Source organism: Erithacus rubecula, assembly GCF_903797595.1.
Source record: "Erithacus rubecula genome assembly, chromosome: 6".
In the NCBI taxonomy this organism is placed as follows: domain Eukaryota; kingdom Metazoa; phylum Chordata; class Aves; order Passeriformes; family Muscicapidae; genus Erithacus; species Erithacus rubecula.
This window is the reverse complement of record NC_136688.1, coordinates 19973092-20000499: the sequence shown is the minus strand read 5'-3', so window position 1 is coordinate 20000499 and position 27408 is coordinate 19973092. Positions and strand designations below refer to the sequence as shown.

The 27408-nt window shown below is 36.9% G+C and overlaps 1 protein-coding gene across 14 annotated transcripts in view; it reads left to right on the top strand.

Moving 5' to 3' along the window:
- LRRC4C (leucine rich repeat containing 4C) overlaps positions 1-27408 on the top strand; it is a 490319-nt gene that overhangs the window by 442745 nt on the left and 20166 nt on the right. The window contains exon 1 of one of the 14 annotated variants that reach the window (XM_079308661.1): positions 3564-3671. The exons of 11 other annotated variants lie outside the window; for them this stretch is intronic. The gene's annotated coding sequence lies outside the window, so the exon portion shown is untranslated. Of the gene's footprint in view, positions 1-3563; positions 3672-22587; positions 22610-25558; positions 25667-27408 lie in introns of those variants that run through there. 2 more of the 14 variants (XM_079308662.1, XM_079308663.1) reach the window with 2 other exon arrangements.

Sequence of the window (27408 nt, the reverse complement as noted above, 5' to 3'; positions counted from 1 at the left end):
TTTATATTGACCAAGTTGATTATTATACTTTGTCACAATATCATTTCTAATAGTTTTCTAACATTGTTATTTTATGGCATTGCCTTTGCTATTTTATGAAAAGCTATTTGAGCACAAAAAAAGGAGAGGTCTATATCATTCAGATGCTGCAATGAGGGAAGCAATATATTTAATCCTCTTGATTTACAGCTATTGACTTCTATTTCATTTAAAACTTTTTTACTGGGCTGAATACAAAAGTACTTGACTTCAGAGTCACTCACTCTGTAGATACATGAAATAACACTCTGTACACAATGAGCTTCTGATGAATACAGAAAAATACACTACACTAGAACAAAAATGACAGCACACTGGTTAGTTTCTTTAATAACCAAGCAGGACAGATGTGCTCAACTTCTCTGAATATTGCATTCAAAAATGTGATTCTATAGCAAAATTTCATATTTAGAAGCAGTATAACTGAAAATGAGTAGGTAATTTATCTTTGCAATTTCTGTTTGATCATTACTCCAGTTTTACAAAGAAGACACAGAGATGCAGCATTCAGAAAGCTGAGGGGTAGAACCTCTTCCCTGCTGTCTTTGATCTGGAAATCTGGGCCATTTTCCCCACATAAAGTTCCACTTAATCTATTTTAATTTATTATTGCACATCTTTATAACATGTTGAGGATCTGAGATACAGTAATTGAAAATTACCTTAACATGTCTAAACAGAGAAAAGCTGTCTTAGTTATGGACATTGCATAGAGAGAGGCAAGGATGGTCCTGTCTCCCATACACTGCCTTAAAAATAGAGTACCACTTTTTATAGCAAGGGATTAATAGCTAAACTAGAAAATATTGTTCAGTTGCATAAGTATCTCTCTTTAGTTTTGCTAGGAATGCTAAAGTTTTGGCACCACACAGTTAAATGCTAAATTAAAAATTACCAGTATGAAGAAGAAGGGCTCTATCAATAGTTACTGAACTGCTGATCATTTAAAATGTAGTTTCAGAAAAAATAAAAAAGTGTCATGGTCCAAAAAGAAAAATGTGAAAAATGAGGCTTGCAACTGGATGGGATTGATCTGAGTTAACAATAACAAATTCATACTGCTCATAAAGTCTGTGCATCCTGGATGGCTGCGGAATGAAATCAATGATCATTCACTTGCTTACATCAAAGCTCTTATTTACTTGATTAGTAGGAAAAGAGTAGGAAATATATGCTGGGTTTAGGTATTTGTTCAAAGTAACGACACCACTGCTGTGCCTCTGCTATGTCAGAGCCAGGTGATCAGAGAGTGTGAGCTGGTGAATCTCTTGAGCAGCAGGCCAAGATCAAATGATGGTTTGCATCCTTTCTTAACTCTGTGTTTGTGAAGTGTGGTTTTGTAGCTATTTTCTTCTGTAACACTCCCAGGCTTTTTTCCTTCTAATGGTTCTGTTCAAAATGCCACCAGAAATGTGTTTCTGATGACCTTTCCACTGTCCCAGTATAACAGCCTGATGAGATTGAAAACACAGCTGAAACCTAATAAGAGAATCTGAATAAACAGGATGTACAGCCATTCATAAGAGGTGTATTTTTGATCATTTTATTTTCTATAAATAAGGTTCTATAAGGTATAAAGAGAAATCAGATTTTCATGGGGTTTAATCTGATGTGTGAGAAATGTAAAGCTAATCTTCTAATTAGGAGTGCTTTGCTCTAATTTATTGGCATGCATCTTCCATTCCACTTTGCTAAATGTGTTCTTCAGCTTTCTTCGTTTATGGATATGGAATATTAGATATTACTTGTCTTACTTGCCAAAGTTTCATATATTCCTGAGCTGAGTGTGAACAGAGAATTTTCTATACTAGAGTCTAATGTGGAATTTGGCGAGAATTTTGGGGTTAAAACTGTAAGCTATGCTGTCTACAGAATGAAATAACCAAGAGACTTTGTTCCATCAAATTTAGAACTGACTTCCTTAAAAAACTAGGTTCTGATAGGATATCACATTATTCATCCCTCTATTTTCAAATTATTAACATAATCAAGGAACACTTAAAAACTAACTGAGGGGGTCACTCAGTTAAGAGAATTTTATTATAATGAAGGGTATAGCTTCCATTTTTAGTCTCAGAAACAGATTTTAGCATGTTTTCCAGGCATTTGCTATTTTTTGGAAGTTTCTTTTACTTTCTATGAAGTCACAACAGAACAAACAAGAGAATAGGAAAAAAATGAACATTTTCAGAACACAATAGATTATGGCAAACATAGCCTTATGTGAAACCTCTTAATTCTGATGGGAAGGCACTCTCTGATTTTCAAGAGCAATGTTGCCTGTCCATTCAGGTATAGGAACATATATACACACTTGGATTTTTGTTCATTTTGCTTTCATGCTAGCTTGGACAGAAAGTTTTTGACTGTTGATTAAATTGTATGTATGGATTTTGATGATTTCCACATTACTACAGATAAAGCATAAACTTCACAAGTGTTGTAAACAAGTCAAATGAAATATAGAATGGGCCAATTTAGAATGCAGAAGAGCTGGGGTTTTGCTACAAAGGTTAAGTTTTATTTGGAAAAAAAATATTAAATTATGTCAGTTCAGAGGGAAGTTTCAGAGCTGTTGATGTATGGTTCTTAGAACCATACCTACCATGCTGTCATTTCAAAGACATCACAGTTATTATCTCCAGTGCCCTGCAGATGAAAAGGACAAATTCAGTCTCATTATTTTACATTATGTTCTTCACTTGAAAAGGCTCCATAGTCCCTAGTCATGCCTATGAATTTAGTGCATGTAAGGAATTATATTGAACTGGATATGTAGACAATTATGTTGATCCTTACTCTTCTCTATGTATATATCTTTATTAACTATTTTGAGCATTAAAATGAGACTAAATTTATGAGGTTTGTAAAACTTACTAATGGTAACTTAATTTCTTCTTAGCATTATTATTATTTTATTCAAATTTAATTTTTTATTATTTTTGCTGTATTACTCCTATGACAGTTGCAATAAAACTGTGCATGCATAATCCATTAACATCTCTACTTTTTACTTTCTTTATTTTCTGAACCATAGATTTGCCATACTTCACCTTCTTTCTTTACCCTTTTCAAAAAGAATGCAGTACATATATGTAAGGATTGCTATGGTAGAAAATCCTTTATATTTACAGTAAAATGTGGGAGGGATAGGATAATTTTACTGCATACATCAATATAAATATTATTATATTATTCTCAAGTGCATGTTCATGTTTTAGTCATTCCTTCCCTTACATTCACCATCCATTCAGACCTTGCTTCATTTGTTGCAGAGGATCTGCAAAGACATTTTGGGATTCTTTTTGAATGCTTGTCTTTGCAGTCAAAAGAAAGTTTTTTGGCTTTTTGTAGTTAAAGCACTTGGCTTGTGTTTTAGATATAACATATTCAGAACTCCCAGTATAAAGAGCTGGAGATCTGCACACTGAGGAGAAAGCAAACTATTGAGTTGAGCTCAGCAGTGCCTCCAAGAAAGGAGAGCTCTTCCCTAGACCTGTTTTTTTTTTTTTTCCTCTGACTGTAGGTAGTACAAAAAGAAGGGATGTCAAGGACTAAATATTCCAGATGCCCTAACTTGTGCTGCTATTTGCATATTTTACACTCCATCAGTTTCTCTCCAAAAGAAAAAGGTATGCATTTTTAATATGACATTTGGTTTCACTTGGTATTGTTTATATAAGCTAAAAGAAAAATTGATTAGCTTTCCAATTTTTTCCTCCTGCAACTCTGAAGAGATGTTTTTGGTCTCCTTTGATGTACTCTTACTCTGCATTTAATCAATGCTCCTGTATTTGCTTTGTCTTGTAGTTCTATCCTCGCAATCTTCCAAGAGCCTCATCATGTTTAGTTCTTTTAAAGACCCCATGGAAAACACTGAAAACAATTCTTCTTGGAAACAATCCTGTCATCATCTTATTGATTTTCTCTGCATTAAAATTATGTTGTTTTTTTTTTTTTATTTCATATGTTGATGACTCACGCTGTCCTTCTCTACTCCAGATATGTACAGTGGTTTTTGTACACTCTCTGTCATTCTGTCTTCCAGACTGGTGTTCTAGCTAATAATTAGTCCTTGTCCTTGTGTCCTCTAGCTCTATTTCAACTCCACCCTGATAGAGTAGTACATTTTGCTTAAGTTTATTCTGTCCCTGTTTTTATCCCCTATGACTGTAAATGGGGTTGCATGATGAAATGGAAAGGTCTATTTTAAAAGTATTCTGCCTTTACAGGAAGGCTGGTTATTAACCTGAGAGTTATCACCCACTCTTCCAGAAATCTCTGCAGTGAGTGGAATTGTACCAGCACAACCAAGTGCATGTTCAGGGGATGCAAACCTGGCTGGGGACACAGGAGGCAGGATCTTCCAGAGAATGACACAGTTGCCAGGAGAAATGGTTTATTCCCTTGCCATCTCTCCCCACATCTTTTACTTTATTGATTACATTTAGCTAACTTTCTGAAAGTTAAAGGCCCTCTTGGCTCATCTGTTTTGGCGTGATCTCTGCTAATCAGTATTAACAAGTCCCCCCAGGACAGGGGAGTGAAAAACAACTGCGTTTATTGACTTCTTCATTTTGGAGGAGCTGAACTGTTTCCAGCAATTAAAGGTAATTTGAGTTTTCTGGGAAGTGTAAAAATTGGAGTAAGTAATAATAGTGTCTCTTATTTCACAGCCCTGCAGGGACTGAGCTGTTGCTCACTGATAGCTCTCTTTTTTAACCTTTGAGTGACCTCCAAGGGATTTATGACTCACAGTCAGAGAAAACAGTACTAATCTAGTGCCCTACTTGGTCTCAGATGTCACCTTTCTGTGAATAAAATGTGTCATCTGCTCTTCTCTTATGCCTCTGCTCCTTTGGAACACCGTCAGGAGAAATACAGCATGGAGTATTGGTATTACCAGGAGATTTTTGGCAGGGATGTAAAGCTGTGCATGCACAGAACTTGTTAAGCAGTTCAAGTTAACTCGGCACAAGTAGGTAGAAGCCAAGGACGTGAGATCTGATAGGACAGAACCTCAGGACAAGGAATGACAAGTGATGACATAAAGATGGTGCCTTCTTACCTAGTTTTTGCTCTTAGCTATCTTAACAGTCTGTTTTACTGACAGAGATAAGTGTTTCATAAAGTTGTGCCAAACCTGTGTTGCTATGGGAGGAGCTGGCTCCTGTTCCACTGTAAGGATTGTGGCTTGTCAGGAATGTTAGATTTGGGGAGGATGATGTAAGGTGCTGAAAACTGTTGGGCTTGGTTTCCAGTCTAGAGTTTGCAATTGTCTTACTTATGAAGAATGGGTATTCTTCCTCATCAGTGGACAAAAAATACTTCAGTTTTTCCCTCTCTTTGTTGTTGTTCATTGATTGGTTTGCTTTGCTTTGTTTTAACCTATGTTACCCACTGAGGGATATAGACTTAAAAGTGTGCTTAATTTTTTTCTCAGCAACTTTTTTGACTGATCCCAATCTGACTTCATCTCAAATGTTCTTGTTGTTATTGCTTACTAAAGTAAATTATTAGTGAATTTTAAGCTTTTTCGGGTGCTGCAAGACATCCCTCAATATCAGAGTGTGGGCTTGGTATGATGAAATAAAATCAGATATATTCACTGCTTTTTTTTTTTTTTTAAGTTTATAGCAGGGTAAAATTTGATACTTACGTGATATGACCATAATTTGAAGTTAGTTCAATCATGCAGTATTTGCCTTCTCCATCCTAAAGAATACAAGGGATTCTTCTTTTCTTATGTTTTATTTCCTGATTTCTTTCCTGTCATTGTGTTCATCCATATAATATGTTCACATAAGAAATTAATTTGACAATTTTGGCTACTACAATCCATATGACCAATATAACTTGGAGGGAACAGGAGAGAAGCCCAAGAAATTCAGTCAGGAAGTTTAAACCTAAGACCAAAGTCAGCTCCTGTGGGGCATTGTACCACTCCAACACATCCCTCATCTTTTGACATGTGCCTTTCCATTAAATACCTGGTTTTTATGAGCCCCAGAGCATTCCCAGAAGTTTTGTTGTACTACTTCTAGTAATAACTGATACTGTGAGTGTCTAAGTAATTTTAGGTTCTGTTTCAAGTTGTGAGGCTTTAGGGTGACAAGTGCTTTCCAAAATTCAGGTCTCTAGCTCAGTGCTGCAACCCGTAACTTTTATGTCTGAAGGCATAGATATTTGGCATATTATAAATATAAGAGAAAAACTAGCTGCATTTTGAAACCAAGATTATAGAAAATTATTTTCAATAATGCTTGGAAATGTATTTTGTTTTCTCTGGTTATAATGCCTATTATACTCTGAGCTCCGAAAATACCTGGACATGTACATAATTGAGAAATTAATCAGTAGTGCTGCTTTACTCATGACCCTCACATGCAAAAAGCTGGCCATTGAGGGGCTAGATCCTCTAAGATGAATGATAAAAAAAAAAAGGCAATATTTTAAAGTACTGTGATTTGCTTTTTTTTTTCTTTTGCATGAAAGAAGAAAAAACTGACATGGAAGCTTTATTTTGATATTGGTGTTTTAGCAGTAGCTTGCTTTAATACATGTCTTCAAAAAGTGTAGTGTTTTGAAGAGGAACTAAGACCAGACTTGTGTGGACAACAGACAACAAGTGATAAATGGTGAATATCTAGAATTGAAAAGAAAGGGAAAGATGGCAAGCAGAGGAAAGCAAGATAGGCATCTATATTATTTGATAAAGAGCTCTGTGGTAATCAAGTTTTAGAGATTTGGAATTTTAAAATTTTAGCTGCTTTCTTAAGTGATATATGCAGTGTGGGAGATGCAATTACATTGCTGCAAGCAAAGCTGCAGCAGAAATATATGCTGTAGATAAGGATTTAGAATGACAGTGGTGCGTGCATAGAAAAAACCTGACAAGTTGTGAAAATTGGAACTATATCACTGTATCACTTCTTCCGTGATATTCTGGGAACTATGCTAAAAGGAAACAGGGATAATCCTAATGAAACATGATCTCTTCTCTATTCCAAATGACTATAAATGGAATCTGACTGGCTGCTGCACTGGTGACATTTTTTAATCCAGTGTAATGGATTCCAGCACTTGTCCAGGCACCTGTAAACCCCCCATTGATTGCAACCTATGCCATCCTTTTATCTGCCTGTTTTGCATTTCAATTATCATCTCCACCTCATTTTACCTCCTGTGATCAGGTGGGTATCTAGCAAATGTCTACTACGAAAATAACAGCTCACATTATGCTGTTGTTTCAGTTGGTAACTAAATCACACTTTAGAGATGTAACTTGTCATTTATTTTCCATGTTTTCCAGGCTCAGTATGCTCATTGCTCCTCACTGAGTTTTGATCCTTTATTGCATTTTTAAATCTGTCATGGTCAAAACCCTCTTTCATGGATATAGCATGTATTTTTTCTTATTGTCTTGTTCATAAAAGAAAGTTGAAGTCTCAGCCCATAGCCTTCAAGGGAACTGAGGGGCCCAATTTGTTCTTTCACCACTGTTTCGTATATACACTCTTGGGTATGTCACTGAAGCTGCCTAAATGTAATGGTGTTTAAAATGAATATCATAATACTTAATGCACTGGATTATTGTGATCTAATTAATGAATCCTTTGAAAAACCCTTTGAAGTTCCCATTTATAAGGTGCTTTATAAATATGGAATAGTCATACCTATACATTTAATTTATTTCATGTGTTTCAGCCCAATATCATATGAGTTTTGGAATGCTACTTTGCTTTACTCTCCCCACACATAGAGCCTCCTTTTGTGGGTCATAACTAAGTTCTTTCACTTCTCAGATCCATCTAAGTAATGATTGTTTCTTGTGCACGGATGTATCAAAGAGAATTTTAAAGATTTATTATTCATGCTCCATATGAACCGCTGGAGTCCTCCATTCTAAATAAGCCTTTTGAAAAATGTAGATTATTTTCCTTTCAACCTTGTCTGCAAGGTTAGAAACGTGCAGTGAAAATGTGCTGTTTACAGGTGAGGGATATATCCTGCACTGAACATGTGAGGTATTATTAATACTGTTTGGTACCATAAAATATTACCCCAAGGCACTGCAGGGGGGGTCTTCCCAGAGCAGAGCAGAGGGGCAGCATCTCCTCCCTTACCCTGCTGACCACACTGCTTTGGATCCAGCCCAGGATATGTTTTGCTTCCTGGGATGTAAGCACACATTGCTGGGTCTCGTTCAGCTTTTCATCCACCAGTACCCTCAGCTCTTCTCTGCAGGGCTGCTCTCCATCCTTTCACCCCCCAGCATGCATTGACACCAGGGGCTGCACTGACCCAGGTGCAGGAGCTTCCACTTGGCCTTGTTAAACTTCATGAGATTCACATGGAACCACTTCTGCAGCAAATTGTCCGTTTCAATTTCCTTTCTATATTAAAATCTACTCCAGTTTCGTATGTGATAAGAATCTTATGTCACAATGTAAGTACATCTCATACATAAAATCATGGCTGTATTAAGTATTTTCAAGATCAGGACCTGAGAACAGCATCCTCATCCTGTGTTAGAGCAAAATACTGCATTTTACTTATATCTTATTTAGACTTCCAGATCACCTTACTTTTAGGCTATTCCTCTAGCAAGTTCATGAGAATGAAGAACTAGGACAGTTAACAGCTGAAGTGGCTTTTCAGAAAATTGCCAAGTTATTGGCATCACTGATAATTTTTCTGGCACTGTTATATCTAATGCAAGATGACTAACTTCATTAAGGCTGAAATATTAGATGTAGGAGGGACAGATAACTGAGGCTATAGCTCTTTACCCAATTATTGCTTAATCATTTCTATTTATTATTAGAGAAAGGATTAAATAATATTTATTGTACAAATCTAGTTGACACCAATTTATGTGAGTTTGTAAAACCAAAAGAACAGAATAGGCAGAACCATTGTAATATGCCTGAGAACAACATTAGCATTACTTGAGTTTAGGGAATAAAATGGGGAAAATATTAATAGACTGTCAGATAATAACACTTGTAATACTATAGTAAGAATTATTCTGCATGTCTTTCACATACCCTTACAAATATTGGAAACACAGCATCTGCAAACTTTAATTATATCCTCACTGCTCCATTGAGAGTTAACATTTTTAACCCTGAGGAAATGAAAAGTCATGTATCAGGTTTGGTTTTTTAAATAGAATTTCAAACTCTCCCCTAATCTTTGCAAAAAAAAAACAAAAACAAAAAACCCAGAATAACCAGAACAGTCTTTTTTTTCCGAATTTATATTTAATTTGCAATAATACCTCAGGCATTTTAAACATTTACTTAGGTAACTATATAAAACACTGAGACAAGTTTATAACATGATCAAAATAAGTATGAATTCAAATAGTCTAAAATTTAGGAACCATTTTATAACAGGTGAGAATAAATTCTAAAATCCATCTTTTTATCCTTTATCTATATAGTCTCAACTAACAAATTGCCCCTTGCAGGTGTAATTGAGTTTTACAGTAGGAGTATGGTAGGAATTGCTTTTGATATGGGGTTCATATGATAATTTCACACATTGTTGTTGCCTTTGTTGTTGGAGGGATATATGTGGTATTAAATTTTTGAATGTTTTTCTCCATTTCCTGTAATTTAGGAAGCAATCAGTCAAAAAATAAACAAGATATTGATTTTATTATATAGAGGCTCCGATTTCTGAAAGTGCTTATATAGCAACATCTCTAAAAGGTGCTGATGTCTGGGCTTAGGCAAAAACATCTGTTTCCAAAATTCTGACCGTGGTTAAATCTGTAAAAGCCCATAGGGAATGAGAGACATTAGAGATATTCTAGCTTGAACCTTGATCTTTTGCATTTCTTTCTTCTAATAGCTCTACGTTACATACAAAAGAATTTTTTTTTAAATGGAAAAATACTGTTGAAGAGATGATGGATATTAAAAAAACAGAGAACATGAGGAAGCACCGTGCAATTGGTTGTCTAATTTCTCAGCCTTTCTGCTCTGGTTTTAGTATTCTCTGTATTTAAATATTAATAGAGTCAGTGCTACTTAACCAAAGTCATTTGTATCATCTCACTAGCCTACATGGAAACAAGGCAGAATGAACTTCAGCTCTCTAAGTGAGCAGGAGATAACAATGCAGCATGACACAGAAATGATTGAATTTGCCAGCAGTGTTTGTGCAAGGCTTGCTAATTTACAAGGGCATTTTCAAGTGATTCAGTGGCTGGGATTCCTTGGGGGCAGTTTTCTTGGGCACTGAAATGGAATCAACATTTAAATAGTTTTTCTTTTGGAGTAGCTTAGAAAAATCGTAAGTAAATAGATTTTTTTTTTTTTTCATAATTAATACAGCAACTGCAAATCATGCAAGGATCATTCACTTTGCTAAAGGAAAGAACTTCTCATTTGGCTGAGCATTTTGCACTGTGTTTGTTAAAACTGTGAAGAAATGTAAAATGCAGGTTGCTGGAATAAGACGAGTTCAAGTACTCACTGATCTGGATGAATCAACTCCCCATTTAGTAAATAATGAATCTGCTGTAGAAGAAATAAATCGAGCTGTAAGTCAGAGATCTGAATTCTCCCTGTTTTCGCACTAAGGTGCCTGTGCCAAGGCATCCCACCTTTCCCTGCTTGAGGTCTACTTTGGCTAGAAACAGGAGAGGCAATGACCCCTTTCAAAAGTACATCCAAGTAAACAATTTTGAAATCACAATATATTATTTCCATCCCTTAAGTGTTCGCTCCAACCTCCAGGAACGCCTATTGTTATTTTCCTTTGTAAAATATGTTCTAAAATGAGACCATTAATGTTCTGCTGCAGTGCCCACATTTCAGCAGCAGAGTGTAAGGAGGACTGCCTTGCTCCTGCAAGTGTACTTTTCTGTGTACTTGCAGGCTGCTAGACATTTGCCATGTTGGTGCAATAAATGCCTGTGCTCACTTGAATCCTGTAAAATCTAATAAAGCCAGAATTAGAATAGGAGGGCTAGATGTCTCTTTTCATAACAGGAAGGAAGGTGACATTTTGGCAAAGACATAGAGTACAAGCATGAAACAAATCTCCTGCTGTTGTCTTCTTGATTTCTTATATGTTATTGGAAGTCTAGAAAAAGTCAAATCAAAAGTCTTTTTAATTAGACAATGACTTTGGTAAGTTGTTGGCTTCAATAAAACTGCTCAGACTTCATCTTTGCTAGTTGCCACCCATGGGTCTATATTAACTCTTTTTAATAAAAAAAAAAAAAAACCAAAAAAACTAAAACTTTCTCAGTCTGTGTAAGATAATCATATTCATGGAGTACTTGATGATTAAATGTTTTTTCTCTCCCAAAATCTCTGGAAGGAAAGTTATAATATTCAATTCTAGAAGCCTCTAGGGAGATAGAAACCCCAAAATGGCAATCCTTTGTAATCAAAATGAGACAAATTTGTTTTTCTCTTTGGCTTTTTTTCTAATGAGCTCTTGAGATTTTAAGCATTGCAAAAGAGGCTCCTGGAACAAGTAAAGTTGCTGATTGCCTACGGAAGCACACTAGAGAATTCAGAAAAACAGAGATCTTTCCTCTGTCTCATATATAGCAAAACCTTAGAAAGTTAAGCCATAGCTCTTGCTAAAGAAGTTCAGGTTCTAGGGTGTGAAGACTGTTGCTTGACTCAATATTGGTGTTATTGCCCTTCCAATTCCTTGAATTTTCCTTGACTGTCCTAATTGTGAAGTAAAGACCAATTCTCACAGGGTCCCAAATTTGTGTCATTGACAAATTTCTAGTTGTACCAAACTTTTGAAACAGCAGGCAATCTCTGTCTATAAACTAATGCTTCTTTTTGCTAGGCTATTATCTAGAGAAAAGCTGCAAGATTTTTTTTTTTTTTAAGCTTTTTTGCACATACTTATTAAGTTTGTGTTTGGGGTTTTTTGGGTGGTTTTTTCACATTTAGACAAAACCACTTTGTTCATCTCCTTGTACAAGTAACTCAAAAGTAAAACTAAAGAACTGAATCAAAGAATGAACTAAAGAACTGGGAATTGAATAGCACTGATGATTAATGGCCTGCTGCCTCTAAAAACTGCAAGTTAGATATGAAATTTCTTTGATAACAAAACTGGAATTTCATATTTTAGTTCATATAAATATTCAAACATATTATTATTGTATATGGATGCTTTCTTCCTGGTATGCACATTAACTTTCCATCAAAAATTTTGTTGATTGCTAAAATGCTTTCAATTAAAAGGGTTATGTTGTAATTTCTGTTGCAGTAACAGCCTTTGGAGCTTATGAGATGGTGCTGGATTTGACAGGAAACTCAGATACAGTGGCTACACATACCCACAGTGGTTAAGATTCAAATCAGAATATGTCAGTCAAGTTTGGGGAGCAAGTAGTAAACATATTGAACTAATCTCAGAAGGAAGGTGGCTTAAAACCAGCTGATGCTTCCCAGGGACAATTACAATGTTTGTGAATGTAATTGTGGGTAGAGCTCCTGAGGTCTGGCTTGGCTGCAAAATCTGTGTTAGAACATAGGCTTTTAATTTTTCTTTTTTTTTTTTTTCCCTCTGTTCTTACCTCCTCTTCACACTGAAGTGAATTTCATGAGATCTTTACTTTTATTTATTTTAGTTTTATAAAACCATATTATCTATTTCTGGTTTTGGTTTTAGAGGCAGTGTGAGAACTATTATACTTGGACTTAAGGAAACACTTCCATATGAATTGTAACTGGAGCTCTCTACCCAGGCAAATGGCTGCAAATGTTCTCTTTGGCAGAAAATATTTCTCTCTGTTGGAGGTTATTGCTATGTATCTTTCACAGTAGTGAGAAGTTTGAAAATATTCAAACAATTAGAGAATATGTGGCAGCAGTGTGTGATCATAATTAGTAGCTAATTTCTTCCATTTTGAAGATGCCACTCCATAAAATAATGGGGAAACTGTGCTGACTCCAGGGCAATCTATACTGCAGCAGTGTACAACTGGTCACTAACCAAGAGTGACACCACGCTTTAGAGTTTTTATCCACACCATTAAACAATTGGAGTTTTGCCCACAAGTTCGAGCAGAAGACTGATGCTGAAGAGCTTGGGTCATAGATGTGCTCTTGTTTTGGTTTTTTTTTTCATGGTATTAAACAAATAATCTTGCCTCTGTCCTCCCTTTTAAGGTCAATTTTGGGGTGAGATTCTTTCAGCATTACCACCATGATTTGCCCTTCCACGTGTTACTGCAATAAATGCAATACCTATGGAGAAAAATATCATTGTTCACCTTGGAATGAGAAACATTGAATGTAAAGCATACATTAGCCTTGATTGAATAGATTAGCCTTCAGTCAGTAAGACATACCTATAATTTGGATATAGATCTAAGAATATATTTTATCTAGACGTTATCAATTTAGAATATTTCCTTCCTCAATTGATACAGTTGCAGTTTTTTCTTATAGTAGGAAAAAGTAGAATAGTTTTCCTCAATCTCCTTCTCTTTTTAGACGAGTCATTGCCATTAGCAGATTTTTTGAGATTAGTCAGCTGTTTTTATTTTCAGAATGAGGATAGGCCTTAATGAAAAAGAAAACACTACTGGCTTTAGAGTTAAGAGAGAGCACAAGGCAGTTTGTGTAAATCTGGTTGCAGCTCATTACTTTTAAGCAATAGAAACAATGGGGTTTATTGAACACTGGAGATGTAGCAGATCTATACATCTGGCTTTGACCATGGAACCATGAAGAAGACCATTCACTTAGGTCATTCAGCCCAGATTTTACACTAGTCTCAAATGTGCTGAGTCAAGACCATAAGAGCTGAGCAAGCTTGGCAAGAGCAGTCATGTGAAGCAGAGCTTATTGCTAAGACTCAGGCACTTCCAAACCACAGTCTGACATATCCAGAGCAATGTAAGATACACAGCCAATTCTCTCAGCTAGGCTCCTTGGAAAATCTTAGCTTTAATGTAATTAAGCTGCATAGTGAGCTCTATTCGCCTTGATGGTGCGAGTCTCACGCACCTTGCTGACAGTTTCACTGTGTTGCTGCATTATGTCTCTACTTTGATTAGGCCCAGATACATTTAATTAGCAGGTTGTTTGATCAATTAGATAATGAACCCTAAAGTCACCTTCTTGCTTAAATGTGCTTTGAACAACAATTTTAATCTTGGTGGCAGATCCTTGAGAAAGAAAAGAGGAGAAACCAACGTAATTAAAATGTGAGTGCACAAAAATGCCTATATGACTCTGGAGCATGAAACTAAAAACACTTTGAACTCTAAAACATAGAAGACATGGAGTTCATATGAATGTAAACTCCAAGGTTTTCAATTGAGTTAATCATTTTAATATGTCTATGATGAATAGGAGGAAGATATTTGAAAGTGTCTTTTCTCCCACTTCATTGATTTCTCTAACACTAGGGTTAGACTAATAGAGTCAAAATTTAATGAAGTTTTGTGCTTATGCATCACGCTCATAAAATGCTCCTGAATTTCTAATGAAGAGAAGTAGGTAAAAAAACAAAAATGAAAAATAAACCAACCCAACTGAAACCAAAAAACCCATGACCATTTACTAGAAAGCACTTTCTAGCAAAATTCTGACACGGTGGGATGGAAAGAGATAGAAGTTTGCCTTCAGACAATCAGAAATTTCCTCAGCTGTGTTGAATAGGTGGAATTTGGAATAAGGATGGATCAAGGTTCAACTTGGCTTGTGAGATTATAAGCAGGTTATATAGTGCCATGAAATAAAAATAAATGCTGGGGAGGGAAAGTGAGTTATTTTTTAGGATTGGCTTCTCTCTGTATTTTTAGGTTTTGCTTTGCTTCTGTATTTGTGCTTTGTAATTTCAGCTTCTTCATTTGGAAGATGTTCTACCATATTGAATCTTGGGCTATAAGTAAAGAATTAGTATTTAATGCAAAATAAGTTGCAGTGGCAATTAACATGTCAATTCTTTAATAGCTACGTGACTATATTCAGAATTCAAAAGCTGATCAAATTCCACTCCTGGCACCAAAATTTTGGCCAAATACATAATCAAGGTACAAAGCATATTTTTTTTCGCCTGTTCAAAGTAATTCAGGAGGTAGAAACAATCTAGAAGGTATGGAAATGAGAAACAAGAATTTATGTGTGTGCACACAAATGTTTGCACATGTAGGAATATATGTGTCTATAGTATTCTTGCTTCAACAATTTCTGTTATGTTTTCTTTTCATGAGTTTTAATTTTGAAGCCTACTTAGTAGGGAAAGGAATTCACTGTTTTCTATTTATCTAATTTTACTGTGTAGCATTAGCAATATGTAAACTGTTCAAAATCAGAAAAATTAAGTATTTCTGTCTGCCTTCCTGGTAAATAGGGAGGAATCCTGTTATTACTTAGGTATTTCATTTGTATTGTGGTGTTATGGGCTGATGTTTGGACTGGCTCCTCTCCTTGCTTCCCCCGTGCAGCTGCCGGTCCCTCCCTCGGATGGTTTTATCTAGGCTGGTGTTTTCCGGCTCTCTCTCTCTTGCTGCGCTTCGGTTGTGGGCTGTGTCTTGCTCTCTGCCGTCTGCTCAGCTGTGACCCCCTCCCCTGGCTTCTTTGGAAAAGTATGTCCAAGTTTAGGACAAATTTGGGGAAAAAAAGAGCTCCAAAGGGCCCCCCCCCCCCCCCTTTTCTTTTTTACAATTCCTTCCTTCAATGAGCTCAGAAAGAATTGTTCTTGTGGTGAAAATGGAAAAAACTTTTTATTAACAAAAATACAAAAGAAACACTCCCCCAACCCAAACCCAGATGAGACGAACCCAGCCGGTCCTCGCCGGGGAGAGCGGCAGAGCCTTCCAAGCCGACCTCCAGCAGCGGCCCCCGAAGTCCAGATCCTTGTCCTCCGGAGTCGGTGCAAATCCCTGGAGCAGGGAGAAGGGAGAGAGGGGGAGGGGCAGCCGGGAGCAGGCCCAAAGCAAGCCCAAGACAAGCTAAAGCGAGCCCAAGACAAGCAAAAGCAAACCCAAGACAAGCCAACACGGGGGCACAGACAAAACAGCTGGGGGAAAAGGGAAAAAACGGCCAAAGAAGCCAGGGGAGGGGGTCACAGCTGAGCAGACGGCAGAGAGCAAGACACAGCCCACAACCGAAGCGCAGCAAGAGAGAGAGAGCCGGAAAACACCAGCCTAGATAAAACCATCCGAGGGAGGGACCGGCAGCTGCACGGGGGAAGCAAGGAGAGGAGCCAGTCCAAACATCAGCCCATAACATGTGGTGAAGCACAGTGTACTCCACTGGAAATACTTGGTAGAATTTTTCCTTCAGCTTTCTAACTCATCTGTGGAATTGTTTATTATTTTGCTCTGTTATTGCAAAACACATCCACTGGCTCAACAAATTTATACACTGCTTGAATTAAGAGAGATATCTTGAAGTTTGTGGTTCTTATTTTTTTAATATTTGACTTTAGAAAAGGAAATTATAAATGTAACTAGGTGGTACTGACAGCATTAAAACATCTCTTTTCAAAAGCAGATATCAATCCAATAAGAACAGGGTTAATTATGTTCTCTTGGCTCCAACTGCCATCAATGCTAAGTAATTAAGAGATTTATTTTCTTGAACATTGCTCATACTTTAGGGGATATGTTCTACATTTTTTTTTGTACTTTATTCACACACTTGTTTCCATATTTAAGTTCCAAATTGTTGCAGAAAAACAAAATGGTAAACCTCTCAATATCTAACAAAGTCTGTTTTGTGTTTATTCTTTCCATTTTCTTCTCATATCAATGTCCTTTTTCATTTCTGTAGAAGGTCTCTCACTTAAGACAATTAGTCCTTTGAAACATCTGATTAACATATTTCTTATTATGCATGATATTGTTAATATTTCTGGTCTGCAGCTACCTAACAAGAACACAAGAATGGTCTATCCAAGTCAGACCAAAGGTCAATGTAGTAGCACACAGTAGATATATAAGAAAGATTATAGGACAATAAAATCATAATGGTAATAATAATAATAATGTATTTAATTACTCTCTAGTATTTTCAACTTAAAACTTTGTTGGGATGTTATTTTTGTGATACTCTTGATAGTTTGTCATTCTGGTAGCTTGCCTCCTCAGTTGTTGATGCAAGGTCACCTGGTTAACTGTTTTTGCCATGATGAATTCCTCAACATAAGGGTGGTGATACTGGCCCAGGTATTCTTTTTCTATAAGGAATTATATGAACATGCCAAAGACCTAGAGCTTGTCAACTGCTCATACTTCCTCCCTAGCTTGGTATTCGTCAGTCTCCAACTCTTTTCAGTTCAGATCAATTTCTGAGCCTGAAGTCGATTTATATTTAATAATTCGTATTGGTTTACTCTTCCAAAAACTTGCCTAACATCCATTCGTGGATAACTACCTGCTTTCTGAAAAAGTACTTATTTTTGTGTCCTCATGCATATACTTTTTATTTCTAATGGTTGTACAGAGACATGCAGCAGGACCTGAACAGCACTCCAGATGTGCCTCCCCAGGGCTGAGCAGAGGGGCAGGATCACTCCTGTGACCTGCTGGCAGTGCTGTTCCTAATTCCCCCCAGGATCCCTTGGCCTTCCTGGCCACTGCTGGTCATGGACAGCTTGTTTGCCACCAGCACCCCCAGGTCCTTCTCCCCAGAGCTGCTTTCCAGGAGCTCAGTCCCAGCCTGTGCTGGAGCAGGGGGTTATTCCTCCCCAGGAGCAGGACCCTGCACTTGCCTCTGTTGAATTTCAGAAGGTCTCTCTCTGCCCATCTCTCCAGCCTGCTGAGGTCCTTATAAGGGGCTGCACATCCCTCTGGGGTGTGAGCCACTCCTCCCAGCTTTGTCTGCAGGGAACTTGCTGAGGAGGCCTCTGCCCCTTCCTCCAAGTCATTGATGAATTTGGTAAACAAGTATTGAACCAGTATTGAACCCGGGGGACAGAACCAGTGACAGGGCTCCAACCTGACCCTGTGCTGCTGATCACTCTGGGATCTGCTGTTCAGTCAGTTCTTGACCCACCTCACCATCGATTTATTCAGCTCATACTTTCTAAGCTTACCTGTTACAATAGGTAATTACAATATTACAGGAGACTGTGTCAAAAGCCTTGCAGAAGTAATGCATTTAAAGAGGAAATGGCAAACCTTTTGTTTTTTATTCTTTCCCTAATAATTTCTGATGTTAATATGCTTTTTTGACTGCCATAAAATAGTTTCTGTAGAGTTAACCACTGTTCCATCCCAATCCTCCCCTGCACAGCTGTTTCCCTGCATTACAGAATGCATTTTTTTTAATTGTCCATGCTCTAACCATCCTGTTCTTCCTACATGTGCATATCCCTTTCTGCAGTAAAAATCTATTGATGATAAAAGTCATTACCTCAAAAATAAATAGTAGGAGGAAAAAAAAAATTAAGTGCAGATTAAACATCAATAAATTCCATGTGTGCTAGGAGGTCTAAGACAAACTAAAGTGAGAAAAGTAACTAAAACATTAAGATTCCTGAGCTGCTCTGGAAACCTGCATTCCTTCTTACATAAGCTTAGGTGCTAAGATGGGCAACAAGAATTTTGGAAGATCAGCTTAAGCCAAGCTTACAGAATTTCAAGGGAACAAGCTCCAGGACCAGCAGGTCCCTTACTCTGCAGCCAGCAGAGAGATGGTCTCAGACAATATCTTTAAATAGGGCTGACACGCTTTCTGGGCTTCCCACTCCACTGGAAGCTCTGACCAATTTGTTTTATTGCCAAGGATTTTATGAAAAAAAAAGTCTTGTAAAACTCTGACCAGTCTATTATTCAGCCCACTAAGCATAAAATCAAATCTAGGAGGTGACCATTAACTCTCAGGGAAGTCTGGCTTTATTTTACTAAAACCAGAAAAAAACAGTGAATGTTTACACATGGACTTTAGCAATTTCTGCAGCAAATTCCAATAGATATATATATATATGAGGCCAGTAGTCATTTTAAGGAGCAGAAAGTATCGTGTCTGACTGCAGGATGGTAAAATAATTTGACACTTAAAAATAATACCTCATTATAAATCGTAAGGATTGTCAATAGCAGCACAGTGACTCACCAAAGAGGTAACTCATTATCATGACCTAAATAGAAAAGAAGTAGGAATGGCTCTGTTAAAAAGAAAAGATTAAGGCGTCCTGAGGAAGGACAAACACCAGCAGCTGAGTTTGAGGAGGTCTGTATTGAAACATTCATATTTTTAAATTTTAAGCTAATTTATAACTTTTTATGCAATAATAAAGCCTAACCACAGGACATACATGAATTTTGAACTCTGCCTTGTGTACAGAGAATCCTGGGAAACATGCCTGCTCACACAGTGTTACTAATAATAGCATAAATTATTAAAGCAGACAGAATTTTTATAGCTAATGTATGTGCACTTTGCACTTTCTTCAGCATGGGCAGTGAACAAACACCAATAGGGTTTTGTTTCTGCAGTTCTTGTGCCTACATAATGCTGTTATTTGAGATCATAGCTCTGCAGAAAAATATGAAAATATAAAGAAAAAAGGTGAAAATAATAAAGGCAAATAATTCTTTGTGTTTAAATTAAATTTTCTGTTGGCAATACATTCCTGTAATAGTTGTTTCTTTAATGGAAAATATAAATAACTAAAGAACACATATTTAAATATGTGTCAAATGGGTTTGATAATCTCATTATTGAGATTGATATTGCTCTTCAAGATGTTTCTAATAAACAAAAATGAACTTCTTAATGTAGGAAAAAATATATTTTAGACAGATCTTAATCTTGGAGATATCTATGAAAACAAGTAATTAAAAATGTTTTGTCTTCAAGCTGAAAAGACAGGGAAATAGGAGATATAAAAACCGTTTTGTCAATAATTTCTGTACCTTGTTACATTTTTGAATGCTTCAATCTTATTTGTAGTCACCATCAGTAAAACAACTTTAAAATACATTTTGAGCATGCTATGTTCAGACACTTGAGTTTGCTTTCTAACTGTCAACTTTAGAACAATTAATAGCATAATATTTGGGAACTGGGCATTGATTTTAATGAAGTCAAGGTAGCTAGGGTAAGTGTAAATTTGTAGAAATGCTAGGTAGGTTGGAAAATATAGAGACAGATTTTTGACAGCTGTGGTTTAAAGAATGTTGTCACAGTTTTCTGCATTTCTTGTATATTATATTTTGCTGAATATTTCTAATTCCTTTTAAAGGATACTGCTGATGCAAATGAAGTTGCAATGCATTCAGTCATGTTTTATCCTTATGCATATACACAGTTTTAAGTGTGGTGCAGAAGGAAATGCCATAGATTTATTTTTGAACTGTGGTCACGGGAGTTTTAATTGCTTCTTTATGTGAAAAGCTTTTCGTCAACAACTTTGGAACATGCCTTGTCCTCTAATTACTCTTTCTGCAAAAATTGTCCATGCTTAGAGTTTCTCTGACTGCCTTTTTCTCATTACTTTCTGCCCACTTTTAGAATATGAATAGCTATCAGTACATGATTTTTCTTTCATATCCTGCCAAGGGAGGTCTCTACTGTGCACAGCAATGTGTTGGTGATTTAAAAGAATCCTTTTCTGCAGGAAGCAATAACACTAGAAATGATTTAAACAAAACCTAAAATGTCACCTTAGACTAATGAAATTCCTTCATCAGGCAACACAGAGTTGACACTTCTGTGAGATCCTTTAAAACTCAGATTAAGAAGAGAAAATTAAACTTGAAATGACAGGAAACAAAACCAGCTCTGTTTCCCCTGGAAATAGTTGAGAACAGTATGTTGATTATTCTCAGACAAGCTGATTTCACAGGCAGTGACCCTAACTTAGCATAAAGAACAGCTAACAACATGGCAATGTTATCCCTTGTTCATCATTTAAAAAATGAAATAGCTGTCTGTCTTGGAGCTGGCCCATCTGTAGCTTCACTCATATGTCCCTTCATATGCAGGGAGACAGCTGAGGAACTGCCTTACTGGCCTAACCTAGAGATTATTTTCTTCCATTTTTCCCATCCCTGAGAGTGGGCAGTACAAGTGCTCTAGTGGAAAACACAGAATTCCTTGACAGATGGTAGTTATATAAAAGAACCTGTGTGTAACGCAGTTTTCTTTTAAATTCATCTCGATAAATATATCAATATATGTCTGAATTGCAGGGCTTTGTAGCTCTTTCATTCAGTTCAGTGAAGTGGTGGGTTTAAACCTCTTGAGATATTTGCCAACAAACCCAACAAATAGCCTTGACCCCAACATTTAAATCTAGACAAGTCTCTACCTTGGTGATACCTCTTGGTGAGTAGCAGAGACCAGCTGCTATTTTGGGGAGGGCATCAGTGTTTATAGAGGTTCTTTGGTTTTAGTGGAGTGCAGATGTGAGATCACAGCACTGGGGACCTGTTTCTGTGAGCTGCAGCTTTCCTGAATCAAGACTTTTACATGTCCTATAGGGACACTTCACAACACTATATTTGGCTGCACAAGATTGCAAAAAAAGAGACATTCATAACATTTAGGCTGAATCCTGAGGTTGGAATCTTCAGCTTCTTTTAGGATTAATTAGAAATGGGAACATAACTCAGATAGTCCCTGCACATACCACCATTTCCCTCTCAGCTGCTCAGCTGCGTGTGAGAGTTTAGATGTAATTTTGCCTTGGGCACAGAGCCAGTCCCTGCAACACTGAAAGAAGTGATAGTTCAGGGCTGCTCTTTTACATCTTTTCATCACTGCTGAGTGTTGTTTTACTTTCCTCATTTCAGAAAGAAGCCCATCGTGCAGTGTGTGGGCTGTCGGCAGCTCTCTCGCACTCATTTTCTGCGGCAGCAGAGCCGACGGGCAGCGCTGGCCGTGCCCGGCACGTTCCGCCTGCCCTGCCCGCAGTGCGCGGCCGTGCTCCCCTGCGGACACGGCACATGCCTGCTTCCCGCAGGGAGACATTCTACCAGATTGCATCAGGGCACACAGCCGTGACGTACAGCATCTTGCTTTAAGCAATGACCAGTACCTGATGTTTCAAATGAAGCTGAAAGCACCTTACAATGTAACTGGAGAATTGTGTGTGGCAGAAGGGAAGTGTTTGTTTTACTGGTTCTGGGTGCCTGTGGAATGGAAAACCCAGCTACTTCCATAATAAACCATAAACCCATGACTCCCTTCTGTGTCTGGAGCTGGACTTAGGAATACTTTAGCAATAATGACAAGCTGTCTTTAATTGGTCTGGGGAAAAACATAGTGAAAGCCAGAGATGACATCTGCAGCGGTGAAAAAGGTATTTTCTCTCTACCTGAATTTACAGGCAAGTTGGAATTTTCCTGGCCAAACTAACAAACCCATTGACTGACATGCTGCTAAACCTAGCACACTGTGCTGCTAACACTGGTTCATTATATTTTATTGTTGATTGCAGGGCTGCTGGTTTGGAACACTGTGTTCAGATAAAGCACCTCTGAAGAACCAATGTGAAATAGGGGAGCCCTGATAACAGTACAAATTAAGATACCTTTAATGGGTTATAAAAGCACAGTCCATCCACTGCTGGTTTTAGAAACTGACAGTGATTTCCCTGTTCTAGTGATCAGGTAATTTTTAAAATTTGTGATCTTTGCTGATTTTTATTGGCTGTGATAATTTTGATTGAATTGTTTATGCTGACAGTGATAATAAGGCTAGAATGTTCTGTTTAACATAATTCGATTTTCAAGGTTGCAGAAAGACTAAAACCATGGGTGACGAATTTTTAGATGAAATCTTTAATGATGTAGAGTTTTTGGAGTTCATCTTAGTGCATGCTGAATCCCATCTGCAGTGAGCTGTTTACATCTCTGTTGTGCTGCTGGATGTGTTTTCAAATGAAGCACCTAACCTAGCACTTATAGTGTTTTATAAAGATATAAGGGTACCAATTGCATTATGAGAACTGTTTTTTTTTTAAAAGAAACAGGTCTTCAACAAAGGAAGATTTCCCATGTGAATCCATATTAGAAAAGTTGGGGTGAATTTTAGACAGACTACACTGATCCTTTCCTATGTTGATAGACTTGTTTCTCTGTGCTGTTAAGTCCAAATGATAAAGTAGAATGGAAAATTTAATGTAATTAAAACACTAAGCTATCAGCTTTTTTTAAAAATTTTTTTAAGTGAGGTTTTAGTCACATAAGAACATATATTTGCCAGTTCAACAAGACACATTTGAAGGAGATTTTGAACAATTCTGGGGACTGGAATGTAATTCTCTCATGTTTGTGTCTGGCCCAACATAGACACCACTAATTAAGGGAATGCTCTTTTGGTTCACTGTGCAGAGATTAGCTTCATTTCAGTGAAGGCAAAATCTTGGGTCCTGATTTAAAAATAGGTATTGCAGACATTCCACAGAGGAAAGCTCTTTGAAATGTCTCCTTGGTACATGCAGTTCCCTGCATTTGTGCTTAATAGTAGAGCATAATTAGATTTCAAATTAATGGGTCACGTGACTGTCCTCAAACAAGGCTGGGCTAGGGTGAGTCAGTAGGCAAGTGAGTTAATTTCCTCTTTTGAGACCGTAATTCCAGACCTTATCTCTTTTTAAGTATGTGTCTCTGTGAAATATATATGTTTTGGAATGTTTATATATTCACCTCTCAACTAACAACAGAAGAGACAGCTGGGCTAGCATCCTTGGCAGTATGAAACAGCACTTGTAAATGCCATAATTTGTCTGGAACCCCACGCCACAAACAAGTATCTGAGGAACTGCTCTCAGCAGCTTTAAGGCATGATTATTCTATGAAATAGAAAATGGTAACGAAGACACTCATCTTCCCATTTCATTACCTCTCCCCAGAAGCAATTCAGTTTCATTTGCATGGCACAATATTCAGGTTGTTGAATCCTAGTCTCTCAGGACTGTCTCAAAGCACTGGTAATGATTTCAGATCTTCTGCATAAACATCCACTGCATACTATACTTCTGCATTTTCTTCACTCCATCATTTTTTCTTATTTCTATCTGGAGTGAACACACTAGTAAAAGGGGTGGATGACTCTAAATTAGGGATAGAGCCCATCACAACATGGTTCTGCTTCCAGCTTAGAAATAGATGATCTGTATATTACTCAACTGAACCCAACAGAAGAAGGCTTTTGAAACTCCAAGAAAATTATTATGGGCAATGCAAAAACAAGCTGCAAAGAGTAGCTCTGTCTCAGATCCTCAAAATTAGGTAGATACCTTACTCCTACTTTAGGAATTAAAGATTTGATTATCATGAAGTATGCTGGCTTCTGTCCTTTAAATCTCTATGTATCCATGCTTATCTCTCAATGACTCACAAGAAAATATGTATGAGTGAGAGGGGACCCAGTGTAGCATTTAACAGGCATGAGAAGAATAGAGATCTAAAAATTGAAGAGGACTGCATTTCTTTTCTTCTTAAAACATATGGAGTGTAATGAACCTCTTGTGGGAAGAAAGTGTTTTTCTAATTATTTTACTGGGGCCAGTATTTCCTCTCCAGAACCTAACTAAAATTATTTTCTTTAGATAGTGGTCAGGGGTTATCTTGTAGGATGGATAAAACACTCTTGTAAAGTCTGTAGAAATTAAATTCTTTAGACTTTTATCCCCAGGCTCTGAAAAAAAAAAAAAAAAAAAAAAAAAGTATTTCCAGGCTTTTGAATAGTTTATTATCATCAAAACCACTGTGTACATGTCATAGTATTGCATAACAAACTATTGTTCAGTAAGTTCTGTTGGCAGTAGTTTTGGATGAGGGGAGGAGATGTAGTAAAAAATATTTTAAAAAAATTAAAAGTGAGCAACTTATTTAGAAGATATGTTTTCTAATTCTTTTTTCTCACAAGTCCTATAATTTTTGCATTATTTACCTATTTACCACTTAAGTTATATCAGATGGTCAGAGGATTAATTCACCATAAATCAATTATTCTATTTAATTTATAATTACAAAAGAGTATTTTTCATGTTTAGTTTGCTGGTGTGCAACCTTTTCAGTTGGTTTTCCACACCACATGAGTCAGTGGCACTAATGAGCTAGATATGGTGGTAGTAATTAGCTGAAATGAGCTTCTTGATTTTTTCCCCCCCTGTGATTTCTTTTTTTTTTTTTTTTTTAATCTGACCCTTTATTGAGAAAGACTCTATAACTCTATGATCTTGAGTCAGGAAGCTACTCTGCTGAGTTTCAAGATCAAATCAGCTTTAGCTCAGACTGAGTAATGACCCCAACAGCATCTTTTAGCAGCAGGGTGTAAATTTATAATCCTCAGTATTGCTGCACAAAAGTTCTGCTACATGTAATACAGGAATTACCCCATTAGCTGTGTCACAGGACATAGTTTTCTTCAACTAAGAGTTGCAACTAATGGCAAATGTCACATACACCACTCAGCTTTACTGTGAATGAAAAAAGGGCAGGGTAAAAAAATCCCTACACTGCTTACAAAAGCCAAGTTTTAATTCTGTTTTTCTCTAACAGCTTTAAGATTAACTTGTGAAGACTGATTTTTCAGATACATCAGGTAGCTGATACTACATGTAGGCAAGGAAGTATAGGGGGGAAAAATCCCTGAAAGACTGACTTGTGTGGACAAACGTTACTTTCATTTCCTGCAAGCCTAGAGTTTTACCCTATGAAGTGAGTATGAATATTTAATTGTCATATACCAACGTTTTGAGTGATACTGTAAAGTAGATCCACACTGCACTTTTAAATGCATTTTGGACAACAAACTAAGGTATTTTTGCAGTTCATTCTCTTGGCAGTCTTTTTCCATTTTCTGGATTCTGCAGCCAGTTGCTTTAAGTAAATAAAAATAGTAGCTCATACTTGTGAATAAGAAAGGAATCAGTATCAAAGATTATGGGTACTTTTTTCTTATACAGTTCTGATAGTTTTATACATTTTTTCTAACTCAACTGAAGTGCTGTGAGGCCTCTCTAAGGTGAAACATCCAAAATAATGTCAGGCTGTTACTGTCTCCAGTTGTTAACTCAGGTTTAAGATTAATCTGTAACTTTAAACAAAAGGTGATATTTCTGCATATTGCATAAGAGAACGTGATACTGTTAAGGGGTATGACATTTGCCTGAAGGGACAAGTTGGTAACAGAAAGTCATAGAAATGTTCCAACCTGTCTTCTGAAGTCCTCTTAATCACTTAATTGGTCGTTGGCACAGGAGTTATCCTTGAGTGAGGTGACTGGGTAAATAGGAGAGATAAAGTGATTAGTTTCTGCAGTTCAAAATAGCTGATTGCTTAGTACCAGGTAATGAAAGTATATCTAAGGTGAATTTAATATTTTTTGTGAAAACAACATTGTTTACACTAAAAAAGAAAGCTTGAACTTGGGATTTTTGATTCTGAATTTGTTAATTTTGGCCTGGCTTTGGCAAGTCATAATTTATCAGAAGAGGAGTGAAAATGGAATTTAAATTTAAGCACTTATAATCTAAACCTTTTAATGTCTTCATTCCAGGAGAAAGATTCTCATGCATATCAAACACTGAATTCCTCATAACCATCATCCACATCCACTAGGAACTTCCCCTTGTTTATTCCTCCTGACAGAAATCCAATTGTCATTGTAAAGGACAGAGACACAAATTGTTGTAGAGGAACTTTATGATGCAGCTGTTGATTAAGTGAAAAAATTTTGAGAAATACTGCATTAAATATAATTTCCATAAGAATATAATGAACTAATTCCTATACAAGTATTAAAAAAACCTAATCTTCATTCTGGTTCATTAACAGTGAACAAAGAGAGATGGTATCCTTTGTTGTTGTTGCTTTTCTTGAGTGTATGGACTTTGGCCCGCGGTTGCGTGAACCAGCACTTGGATAAAAATGTTGGATCAGGAGTTTGAGAAACTATTTAAATGGATGCAGTGAGACAGAGCCTGTGCCAGTGAAGCTACACTGATTTATACAAGCTGTCGTTCTGGCCTGTGAATTTTATTTTTGACAGTAGCCATTATTATAGCACAGTCAGGACTTTCTACAGGCATTCTTCATGACATAGAGCACTGGCTCAGCATCCATAACTAATTTGGTGTTGAATGAAGTGATTGCTATGCACTGAATTGATATTGAAACTTCCCATTGAGAGAACATTCCAAAAATAGCAAAATTCAGCATGTGTTCAGAAAAAAAGGAGCATAAAGGAGCTCCTTTTTCTCAGGAGCGTAAAAAGTCAGGTCATTTTAGTTGTAGTATGAAGTATGGATATTTGGATTTCATTCATGCTTTTGATGATTGTGCCACTATATAATAGGCAGAGTGGCATGGCCAAGGATCATTGGATTGAAAATGGAATTGGTCATTATTCCTTGCAGTCTGCAAGGAAGGTGAAGCAAAGCCCAGTTCAAAATCCTTGA